Below are 12243 nucleotides of genomic sequence, written 5' to 3' on the forward strand. Positions count from 1 at the left end.
GTCAAACCCAAAGTGTCAGGCTTTGTAAGCAAGTGCCTTTGATCACAGAGCCATCTCTCCAGCCCCCATCTGATTTTTTCAATAGGATTAGAGTACAGCTCAGTGGGTCCAATGTCCAGCATTGCAAAAAAAAAAAAAGTAAATAAAAAATTAAGCCAGGCGTGGTGGCACACACATTTAATCCCAGCACTTGGGAGGCAGAGGTAGGAGGATCACCATGACTTCAAGGCCACACTGACACTACATCGTGAATTCAGGTCAGCCTGGGCTAGATCAAGACCCTACCTTGAAAAATAACAACAACAACAACAAAAGTTAATTAGCGCAGGCTCACCCCGCTACAACTATGTGATGAGGCCTGCGTGTAGGGTCTGACAGCCTGTTCACAGCTGGCGCGTTTGCTGGCATATTTGTCCCTGCTTCTAGTATTCTTTACCAAGAGTTGGTTCATGAATCTACTCATCAAGTCGCCATCCACCACGGGGGAATCTAGAATCTGTTTTAATTGGACGTGTGTAACAGGACATGAGATACAATGTAAATGTTGCACTCTAGGTAACCTTGCCCTCATTCTGAAACCTTAGGTTGTCACCTAACAGTTATTGGAGAATGTCAGTCCTGTGGCTGTGACAAGTACCTAAGAAAAGCAACTTTAATGGAGAGACTATTCTGGCTCTCAGTTTTTTCAGCTGGATTGCAGTCCAGCATTAGCTGTCCTCATTCCTTTGGGCAGAATCAGAGAGCTGTAGGTTTAGTGAGAGTCTCCTTGTCTCAAAATAATAATAATAATAATAATAATATGATGTGGAGAGTGATTGAGGAAGATGTCAGCCTCGCCTCCACATGACTGTATACCTACACACAAAAACATGCCACCTTCCCCATCACACAAGATGGCCATCTGTGAGCCAGGAAGTGGGCCCTCACTAGATGCAGAATCAACCATCACCCGGACTTTGATTTACTGTGAGAAATAAATTCCCATTTCATGAGCCTCCAGCTGATGGCATCCCATTATGGCAGCCTGAATGGACAGAGCCAGTCTAGGCCCATAAGCAAAAGCTTACAGTTTCTGCCATTACATTTCAGTTTTAAATGCCACAATTAAGTGAAATAAGTGGAAAGAAAACTAATGTCTTTTTAAAAAAAAGTATTTGGGGGGAGGGAGGGTATTACCATGGGATATTTTTTATAATCATGGAAAATGTTAATAAAAATTGTAAAAAAAACAAAACAAAAAAAAAAGATCATCATTAGAGGAGGAAAAGACCATGACATCAAAATAAAAGAGAGCCATATTGTGAAGGGGAGGGGATATGATGGAGAATGGAGTTTCGAAGGGAAAAGTGAGGGGGGGGAGGCCATTACCATGGGACACATTTTATAATCATGGAAAATGTTAATAAAAGTTGAGAAAAAAAAATAAAAGAAGCACCATGCCAAAAAAAAAATGTATTTGAGTCTGTGTTTGTGTGTGGCTCTTGCCACTGCAAATGAACTTCAGATGTAGGTGCCACCTTGCATGTGGCTTTGTGTGGGTACTGGTATTAGGGAATCAAACCCAGGCCAGCTAGCAGGCTTTATAAACAAGTGCATTTGACTGCTCAGCCATCTCCCCAGCCCCTAATGTCTCTTTTTAAATTAAATGATTTTTTTTAGCATATAGACATACAGATAATTAGGTTTCATTATGGTATTTTTACATACAATTTAAGTTTTTGTTTTCCCCCTCTTCTATGTCCCTCCTTTCAGCACCTCCCCCCATACATAGTTTTTCTTCCACTTTCATATTGAGAGAAGAAACACTGACAGCTTAAGAAAAAAAGTGCTGAGTCAATGTCTTTTTAAATTTTTTTTGTTCTTTTTATTTATTTATTTATTTGAGAGAGGCAGAGAGAGAGAGAGAGAGAGAGAGAGAGAATGCGTACACCAGGGCCTCCAGCCACCACAAACGAAGTTTGCTCTTCGTCATCACTACCGTCTTCATCCTTGTCATCACTACCGTCTTCATCCTTGTCATCGCTACCGTCCTCATCGTTGTCATCGCTACCGTCTTCATCTTTCTCTTCACTGTCTTCGTCCGCCGCTGGCCCCTCGAGCCTCCCGAGCAGGGGCTTCAGGGACTCAGGGCTTTCCCCCCACGTGAAGCCGATCCCGGACAGGCAGACGGTCTGGGGCCGGCCGCTGATCCTGATCAGCTGGATGCCGTTGACCGTCTGCAGCCGCTGGTCGGGGGCGGGCGCGTGGACGCTGAACCTCAGGCCCCTCGGGGAGCCGAAGGTGGCCGAGCGTCCCCGGCTGGTGACGCAGGTCAGGTGGGACAGGCAGGCCAGCCCGCTGCCCTCCACGGCCGTCACGTGCTCGCCCGGGAACAGGCGGAACTCCTGCTCCACTGCTGGCCGAACCGCAGCTGGATGCTGGGGACGAGGCGGGGGGAGCGGTGGCTCAGGACCCCCGCGGCGCCCTCTCTCGCTGGGCTGACCGCCAGCCTGTTCCAGGACCAGCCTCCTGCCTCGGCCTCCCGAGGACACAGCGGTCCCCAGGGGAGAGTCGGGCATCTGTGCCAGGGCGAGACAGCCCTGCCACCGCTGCCCCCTTCCCTGCTCCCGTGCGCTCCTCTGCGAAGCCTCCCCCTCCGCTGTCCATCCCAAGCCGATCTATCCATCCCACTGCGGCCCCACTGAGACTAGGCCTGGCCCTCACCAAACCAAGCGCCCTGGCTGAGCAGGTGGTTCAGCAAGGCAGGTCACGTGGGCGTCAGTGGGTCCTAGCAGAGTTCCGCCAAGGAAAAGTCTTGGAGCAGCAGAGACTGTGGGCATCCCTTAGCCCAGGCTCTTCCTCGTCCTCACTGGGCACCCCAGCCCATGTGGGCACTCGGATGAGGCAGGGGAGGCCGAGACCCGTGGAGAAGCCACAAGGCGCAAAGGCAGGCAGCGCTGCAGGGAGGCCGGGGCCAGAGCCACTTACCCGCTGATGCCAAAATTGCACATGAAGATCCGAATGGCCTGGATCTCCCCCTGCTCTTCGCCCTTGCAGTAGAAGTAGGCTCCCACGTTTCGGCCCTGCATCTCTGGGAACGAGGCGTGAAGGTGAGGCAGCAGGAGACGGCTTAGGCCCAGCTCCACATCTTCAGAGAAAACTATGCCAAGAATGGGAAGTAGGGCTGCAGGTGAGGTGTGGGGTGCTCACCCTGGGCTCTGCAGGCAAGTCTGGCGAAGAGAACCAAGGTCGGTAGCAGCAGCATGACTCCCAAGGGGTCCAGGTTCAGGTCTGGCGTTCGGGAGGCACCGCAAAGTGGTGGAACTTCAAGGAGGCCTCTGCAGAAGAGACATCAGATCTAAGGGGTCCCAGGATCCCTAGAGGTGAGGCAATGAGTATTTGGGAGCCCAAATACTACCGCAGGTTTAGAATACAAGGGCAGGTTTATGGGCAGGCTCACATTGTCACTCTCCAATGTCACTGTCCTAAAGTTCTTCCTAAGGTCTGATGAAGGAATCCCACATTGTTCTTTGACACTGGGCTGCTCCAAGTCCAAAGCCACCCCTGAAAGAGCTTCACGTTGTGAGGAATGCTGCGCTCCTCCGCAGTGTGTCCAGTCGGATCAAGCTCTGACCCTCACTCCCCTCTGGCCTCTCCACCCCGCACAAGGCTAGGTCCCTGCTCCCTCCTTACCTGTGCTACGTAGTCTGAGTCCCTCAGCCTGACACTTTATATACCCAGCTGCCACCCCGCTATGTCTACCTCCTGTGGGTTCTCCAGGGATCCACCCCTGGCAGGGGTACTTGCGGGAATGTGGGGACGCTATCCAGGACATCATGGGACACTGTTTGTGTTCCCATCCATAGGCCCTGAACAAATGAAGCCTCGCAGCCCAGACCACGTTCTGCAAACGCAGGAGCTCTCCCTGTGACCCCCCACCAGGATGTGGGAAGGTCTTGGAGCTTAAGGAGAAGGGATGTATGTGGTCAACCAACCCAGACAGAACCCAACTCCAAAGCCAAGAGCAACCATGTTTGTTGCGAGCATGGGAGATTTGCAGGGAGCTGGGCATGGGGGAGGTCTGCGGACATGTGCTGCCCGCGATGATTTACAGAGAAGGAAGGAACCAGCGCGGATGGCTGCTCTCCTCTCTCCTTTGTGTTGCCTGAGCTCTACTTATTATTTGACGTGTGTATGTGTGTGATGTGTGTGCGTGTGTGGATATGCATTCATATGCATGTGAATTTGTGTGCACATGTATATAGAGGCTGGAGGCTAATGCTGAGTGTCTTCCTCACTCACTGTCCCCCTTATTTATTTATGAACCCAATTGATAGGCGCTTGCCCAACTGCATTCCCAAAGCCCTGGGTTTGATCCCCAGTACCACATAAACTGGGCATGATGGCACATGCGTGCAATCTTCGCATGTGTAGGGTAGAGGCAGGAAGTTCATCCTTAGATACATGATCATCTCAAGACCAGCCTAGTATACAAGAGATCCTGCTTAAAAAAAAAAAAAAAAAAAAAAGGTGCATAAAGAGGAGAAGGGGAGGAGAAAAAAGAGAAAGAGAGGAGGGAAGAGAAAAGGAGAATAAAAGGGAAAGGAGAAGACAAAAATGTGACAGGAAAGGAAAAAAGAGCAGATGGGAGAGAAGGACCAGAGAGAGGAGAAAAAGAGAGGTGAGGAAGGGATGGGGAGAGAAAAGAGGAGAGGAGAAGTAAGAGGAAAGTGGAGATGAGAGAAGGTGAAAAGAAAGTGGTCTCAGCATGAAGAGGAGTAAGAACGTTTTTCCATGAAGCATCTATGAGGCTCAACTTCAAGAAAGCTATTCCATGTTCACAGTAACTTAAAACAAGGGCACCGTCCACAAAGCCTGCATGCCAGGGTTCTACCCAGCTCTCACAGAAAGCCAGATTCACAATATGATCATGCATCTGGAGTCCTTCGCAGCAGCAGGAGGCCCTGGTGCCCCCATTCTCCTCTCTCTCTCTCTCTCTCTCCTTGCAAATATATAAATGAAGAGAGAGAATTGGGTGCCAGGGCATTGCAATCGAACTCCAAACACTTGCACCACCTAGTGCACATGTGAAACCTTGCGCTTGCATCACCTTTGTGCGTCTGGCTAACGTGAGATCTGGAGAGAAATCAAACATGGGTCCTTAGGCTTAGGCTTCACAGGCAAGCACCTTAACCACTAAGCTAACTCTCCAGCCCCAAGTGATATATATTTTTTCTTTTTTTAATTATTTTTTATTAGTTTTCTATTGTGCAAGTACAGGCAGTTTGGTACCATTATTAGGCTACCCCCTCCCCATTGGCCCCTCCTTGTTGAGGTATATGGGTCGTGCATTGTGGGGTTAGCCCACAGTTATTGGTATGATAAATGTCTCTGCATATCATGACCCAACATGTGGCTCTGACATTCTTTCCACCCCCTCTTCTACAAAATTTCCCTGAGCCATGTTGGGTTCATTTTTGGTCTGCTTCAGTGATGAGGTGTTGGGGACCTCTGGGGCTCTGGCTCTCTGATTTGGTAGGCGTTGATTTTTCTCTGTGTTGGTCTCCTTCCCCCTTGTGCTGGTATCCAGTTCATCAGGAAAACAGCACCCTTGCTTGTTTCGCCAATTTTCCTTAGTTTCAGTCAGGGCCCTTTTGAGGTATGATGGGATGGCTCTCTCCTTAGGATCTGTATCTATCTTTTCTTCCCCAGGACTTGCAGGGCAGCTAGGCAGTCGCCATCTTGACCGGAAGTCCCTAAGTGATAAATTTAAAAAAAATAAAATTCATACCAGTTTTTAATAATTTTATTTGGAACTTTATTATATGAACATACTGAAAATTGGTAACATTCTTATCAGGTTATACTCCCACTTGAACCCAGGGCTCACCAACTCAGCTAGTCTAGCCAGCCAGCTTACACTGGGGATCCTCTGTCATTGCCTCCTGAGCACTGGGATTACAGGCAGGCCTCCATGCCCGCTTGGCATTTATGTGGGAGCTGGGGATCTGAACTCTAGTCCTCACAGTTGCATCACAAGGGCTTTGTACACTGATCCTTGTCCCCAGCCCCCTGAGCTCTTTGAGATTCTCGGTTTAAAAGGTCTGCTCTCCCTTACTCCACTCAAGGACACATGTCCTCAATCCCTGAGGCCAGTTGAGGCCACTCTGAGGCTGGCATCACGGTGCCTACCTTATACCCAAAGATGCTGATATGCCAAGAGGGTTATGCCCTGCTGAAGATAACAGAGGCATCATGGTGGCTCAGGTTGGACTCCAGTTCAGAGTAAGTCATGTGTCTCACCCATCGTCCCTGCAGGACTGAGACTCCAAACGAGATGCAGTCACCACCTCTCTCGGTACCCTCCAAGCCCACCAGCTGCCATTCCGCCTCTCTCCCTCCCTCTGGCGCAGGCTCAGCCCAGCACAACCCAAGACCACCCTGTGGTGTGATGGAGCCTGCTCAGGATCCTGTGGTGGGCAGCCTTGAGATTGCTGGTGGGTACTGTGACGCAGTGGGTGGGGAAACCACTGGGCAGAACTTCCAGCGTCTTAAACCCTTCAGCAAACAGCAAGGGACCCAGGAAAGGAAACCAGGAAGAGGAGCAGACAAAGAGCCAGCAACTTGGGTTGGGTCAACACCGGGGCAGGAAGCCTTGTTTTCAGGTTTATAGACCCTTCCCTCTGCTTGGCAAAGACAGCTTCCTGGGAGGAAAAAGGGTAGGCAGTGGGTGTGGGTGTGACTGGGGGATTTGGGTGTGTGTGGAGGCCAGGCCATGTGCCCATCACAAGGCTTTGTGGGGGCGGGGGTATGCATTTGCTCAGTTCAGTAAATAAGGAAATGAGGCCTGGAGAGGGGAGGCATGGGCGCAGGTTTCCCGCACACAACCAGGGGCCTGCACAGATGGACAACCCCCTCCTCCAATCCACAGCCTGCAATCACAAAGAAGGAGAGGCCAGAACCCACAGCCACCTGGTCTCTACTGGTGGGGTCCTCAGCGAGGCTCTTCCCACATCTCCAGGGCCTGGCTGCCACCAAGAGCTGCAAGCACCAACCTTGGGAAGGAGCTGGTCAGAGGGACTACTCCGCTGAAGACAGCTAAGAACACTTGCCATCCCCTTTAAGGAAGGACCAGCAGGGCAAAGAGGGCCTTGCTGGCACGCTGACCCCTGTGAGACTCTCCCAGTGAGGGAAGGCATCTGAACTCAGTTTTACCCAGAAAACTGGACATTTCCCCAAAGGTGGGCCTCCTGTCTGGCGACATTTTGGTCCTAATTGATGTGGGTGTTACTGTCCTCTAGTGGAGAGAGGTCATGGATGCATAGTACAGGCCTCCCCTCTTCCACAAACTGTCCACAGGCCAAGGGCAAGAAGCCCTGGCCTAGGAGGTGGGATTGGTGCAGAACCCAGGACCCACAATGGGCCTAGCAGCAGACTGTGGCTCCAAGTAGCATGACTGAGGTGCTTCGGCCTGCCTAGTGCCCCTCACTCCTGCTCATGCCACGGGAGTGTGGTGCAGTGTTGGAGCAGGGTCTGTTCCCCAGACCTCCAACCCCCTCCATGCCATGCCAGTAAAATAAAAGCTGGGTGTGGTGGTTTATGTCTGTAATCCCAACAGTTGGGAGGTTGAGGTGGGTGAATTGCCATGAGTTCAAGGCCAGCCTGGTCTACAGAGTGAGTTCAGGACAGCCAGGGTTACAGAATGAGACACTGCCTCAATAAACGAGGGGGTCTGCTAGAGAGGGCTTAGCAGTTAAGTGCACCCCTACACAAGCAGGAGGGCCTGGGGGGCCTGAAACTGCCTGAGCTCAGATCTCCAGATCGCTGGTAAACAGCTGCACATGGCTCCTGCATGCTGTAACCCCAGTCCCACCAAGGGGAGCATAGAGACAAGGAGACCCACCCCAAGCCTGAGAAAACCACAAGCTCTGATGTCGGTAAGAGAACTGGCTCAAGTAAGAAAGCGGGAGCAATGGGGTGGGACACCCGACTTTCTACTCTGGCCATCGATGAGCTCAAGGGGTGCTGCAAAGGCACCAGAGGTGCACGCCCAACCAACGCACACACCACGCTCAACACAAGCAAAAAAAGGGGGTTAAAGAAAAGTACTCATCACCTCCAGAAGTTAACCCTTGACATCCAGTGTCCCCACCCTCAGTTCCAGAAAAGTCACAGACCTGCTTCCTGTGGTCACTTTCTTTCTAAAATATTTATACCTTTTAATTTGCAAGGAAGGAGAGAGGGGAGAGAGAGAGAGAGAGAGAGAGATCGGAAATGAACACACCAGGCCATCTTGCCACTGCAGATGAACTCCAGTTGCACGCACCACTTTGTGTGCCTGGCTATATGTGGGCACTGGGGAATCAAGCCGGGGTAGTTAGGCTTTGCAGGCAAGTGCATTTAACTGCTGAGCCATCTCCCCAACCCCTCTAAAGATGCACATAAAAGAAATCATCTGACTTGGGAGTGTGGCTCAGTGAGTAGAGTGTGCATCTAACAGGCATGAAGTTATGGATTTGACCCCCAGTGCACATAAAACCAGGGATGGTGATGCACACCTATGTGGCTAGCACTGGGGAGCTGGAGGCAGAGTTCGGGCTCATCGTTGAGGCAGCCTGGGATACATGAGATCTGTCTCAAAAAATAAAAAAGAGGGCTGGAGAGATGGCTTAGCGGTTAAGTGCTTGCCTGTGAAGCCTAAGGACCCCGGTTCGAGGCTCGGTTCCCCAGGTCCCACGTTAGCCAGATGCACAAGGGGGCGCACGCGTCTGGAGTTCGTTTGCAGAGGCTGGAAGCCCTGGCGCGCCCATTCTCTCTCTCTCCCTCTATCTGTCTTTCTCTCTATGTCTGTCGCTCTCAAATAAATAAATTTAAAAAAAATAAAAATAAATAAAAAATAAAAAAGAGCCGGGCGTGGTGGTGCACACCTTTAATCCCAGCACTCGGGAGGCAGAGATAGAAGGATCGCTGTGAGTTCGAGGCCACCCTGAGACTACATAGTGCATTCCAGGTCAGCCTGAGGTAGAGCAAGACCCTACCTCATAAAAACAAAACACACAAACAAAAAAGAAGAAGAAAAGCAAAGGAAAAAGAAAAAGAAAGAAAGAAAGAAAGATAGGATGTAAAGAAGAAAAAATTATTTCAAGTCACTCTTATGTATGGCAAAACATGTTTCTGAGATTCTCCTGTTATTTATACTTTGTTCATTTTTATTTATGCCAGTCTCAGAACTCCCTCTCCCTCCCAAGTGATGAGCACTTAAGCTATTTTTTGGGGTTTCATGCAGAAAGCATCTATGAATATTTGTGTATAAATCTGTCTTCAGAGAGATGTTCTCATTCTTCTTGGACAGATCTCTGGGAGCGGAAGGGATGACTCGTGATTCATGCAGTAAATGTTAACATTTATGAGAAACTGTAAAGTGACTTACCATGTGTACCCCCCCCCCCGTGTGTAAACATTCCCCGTGCCATCCTTGCCAGCAGCTGGCGTGGTTAACCTGTTTTGTTTGTATGGTATTACTCACGTTTACATGGCTGTGACAAGAACACCTCAGAAAGCAGCTCAGTGGAGGGATGATTTATTCTGGATCATGGTTTTAGAGATTTAGTCCATGGTTGCTTGGTGTGATGTGCTTGGGCAAAACACCATGGCAGAGGGAGGAGGTAGCTTGCCTCATGGTGTAGAGGAAGGGGAGAGAGAGGAGGGGGGAGAAAAGAAAGAGGAGAGGAGAGGGAGAAGCAGAGGAGAAGAGAGGAGAGGGAGAAAAGAAAAAGGGAAGAAATAGGAAGAGAAGAGAAGAGAAGAGAAGAGAAGAGAGGAGAGGAGAGGAGAGGAGAGGAGAGGAGAGGAGAGGAGAGGAGAGGAGAGGAGAGGAGAGGAGAGGAGAGGAGAGGAGAGGGAGAAAAGAAAAAGGGAAGAAGCAGGAAGAGGAGAGGAGAATTTTAAAAAGAGAGAGGAAGAAGAAGAGGCCGGGGTAAGATTATGCCCTCAGACCTGAGGCCTTCCATTCAGTCCTACCTCCTGAAGTTTCCAGAACCTCCCAAAACAGCACTACCAGCTATTTTGGGGATCAAGTGTTCTGTACATAAGTGCCTGTGGGTGACACTTCCTTATGCGAATCATATCCTGTACCACCCCGATAACCCACAAAGTGGCACGGTGTCCTGTGGGCATGTCGTCAACCCGGTATCTTCCTCTGGGAAGCACCTCTGCCAAACTTTCTGCCTGGATTCCAGATCTTTTATAAGTGCAGGAGTTAAAGGTGTGCACCACCACGCCTGGCCCAGTTCTTCTTTTTTTTTTTTTTTTTGTAATTTTTTTCAGTAAGGGAGAGTGATAGAGAACGAGAGAGAGAGAGGGAAAGAGAATGGGTGCACCAGGGCCTCCAACCACTGCAAACTCCAGACGTGTGTGCCACCTTGTGCTTGCGTCACCTCATGCATCTAGCTTACGTGGGACCTGGAGTGTTAACGTGAGTTGAACATGTCTGACTCCCCAGATCCCATGTAAGCCAGATGCACAAGGTGACGCAAGCACAAGGTCGCATATGCACACAAGGGGGCACATGCATCTGACGTTCGACTGCAGTGGCTGGAGGCCCTGGTGTGCCCATTCTCTCTCACTCTAGCTCTCTTTCTCTCCCACAAAAAAAAGGGGGGGCTGGAGAGATGGCTTAGTGGTTAAAACACTTGCCTGCCAAGCCTAATGATCTGAGTTCAATTCTCCAGTACCCACGTAAGCCAGATGCGCAGAGCGGCACATGCATCTGGAGTTCATTTGCAGTGGCTGGAGGCCCTGGTGTGTCCATACTCACTCTCTCTGTGTCTGTATCTCTCTGCTTGCAAATAAATAAGTACATAAAATATTTAAAAAAAAAAAAAAAAGCAACCCCATTAGCCAGAAACACTGTTGATTTTGTTTTTGTTTTTGTTTTTCAAGCGAGGCTCTCACTCTAGCCCAGGCTGACCTGGAATTTACTTTGTAGTCTCAGGGTGGCCTTGAACTCACAGTGATCCTCCCACCTCTGCCTCCCGAGTGCTGGGATTAAAGGCGTGTGCCACCACACCTGGCACTGTTGACTTTTATTGTTGTTGTTGCTGTTGATATGTTTTTTTTAATATTTTGATTTATTTATTTACTTATTTGACAGAGAAAGAGGGGGAGAGAGGGAGAATGGGTGCGCCCGGGCCTCCAGCCACTGAAGACGAACTCCAGACCCGTAGGCCCTCTTGTGGGTCCTGGGAAATTGAACATTGGTCCTTTGGCTTTACAAACACCTTAACGGCTAAGCCATCCCTCCAGCCCCATGTGTTTGTTTTTTGAGTCACAGTCTCACTTTAATCCAGACTGGTCTCAAACTCATGGCCATCCTCCTGCTGCAGCTTCCAAGTGCTGGGAACATAGGCAAGACCCGCCATGCTAGCTACTATTGACATTTTGACATAGCTCCTACTTTCCGTATTTTACTTTGGGTTTTATATATATTTTTTTCTTTCGAGGTAGGGTCTCACTCTAGCTCAGGCTGACCTGGAGTTTACTATGTAGTCTCAGGGTGGGCCTTGAACTCATGGTGATTCTCCTACCTCTGCTCCCTGAGTGCTGGGATTAAAGGCCTGTGCCACCACACCCGGCTTGGGTTTTGCATTTTGAGGGACAGGCTCTTGCTATGCCATCCAGGCTGGCCTTGTAACCACTATCTTCCAGCTTCGCCCCACAGAATTCTGGGATTACAGGTGTGTGCCACCTTTCCTGGTTCCCTGCAGTATAATAAAATTCATGTTAGGTATGTGAAAGGGTTTCAGGTTCATAACACAGCCATCCACTGAAGAGACAAAGGTCTCTCTGAAGGCAAGAGGAGTCGGCCAAGAAAGCTCCACGGGGACTCAAAAGACACGCGACAAAGTAGCTGTGACCCCGGCGATCCTCTGAGAGGGCTGAGACGGAGTAAAGGGCGCGATTCCCCAGCAGTGTTGACTCGTCAGTGAAACAGAGCACAGGCTGCACTTCCTAAAACAGCCCCCAAGGGCCACCTGCTTCCTGTGAAGTCCAGGAAGGGACTCTCCCACGCCTCCGCGCATGCTCAGAATGCCTTGCTCTGACAGCTGCCTGACCTTCCTGGGGGTTGTCGATGACAGCAAAGAGAGCAAAGCGCCTGGGCCACCAGCAGGCCACAGCTCGGCTCCTCACCCCCGCTTCCTCAGAGCGGTCCGGGGACTCTGCCCCGGTCGCCTTTACAAGCGGATGGTAGTGCTTGTTTCTTTG

Source organism: Jaculus jaculus, chromosome 11 (genome assembly GCF_020740685.1).
Source record: "Jaculus jaculus isolate mJacJac1 chromosome 11, mJacJac1.mat.Y.cur, whole genome shotgun sequence".
NCBI lineage: Eukaryota > Metazoa > Chordata > Mammalia > Rodentia > Dipodidae > Jaculus > Jaculus jaculus.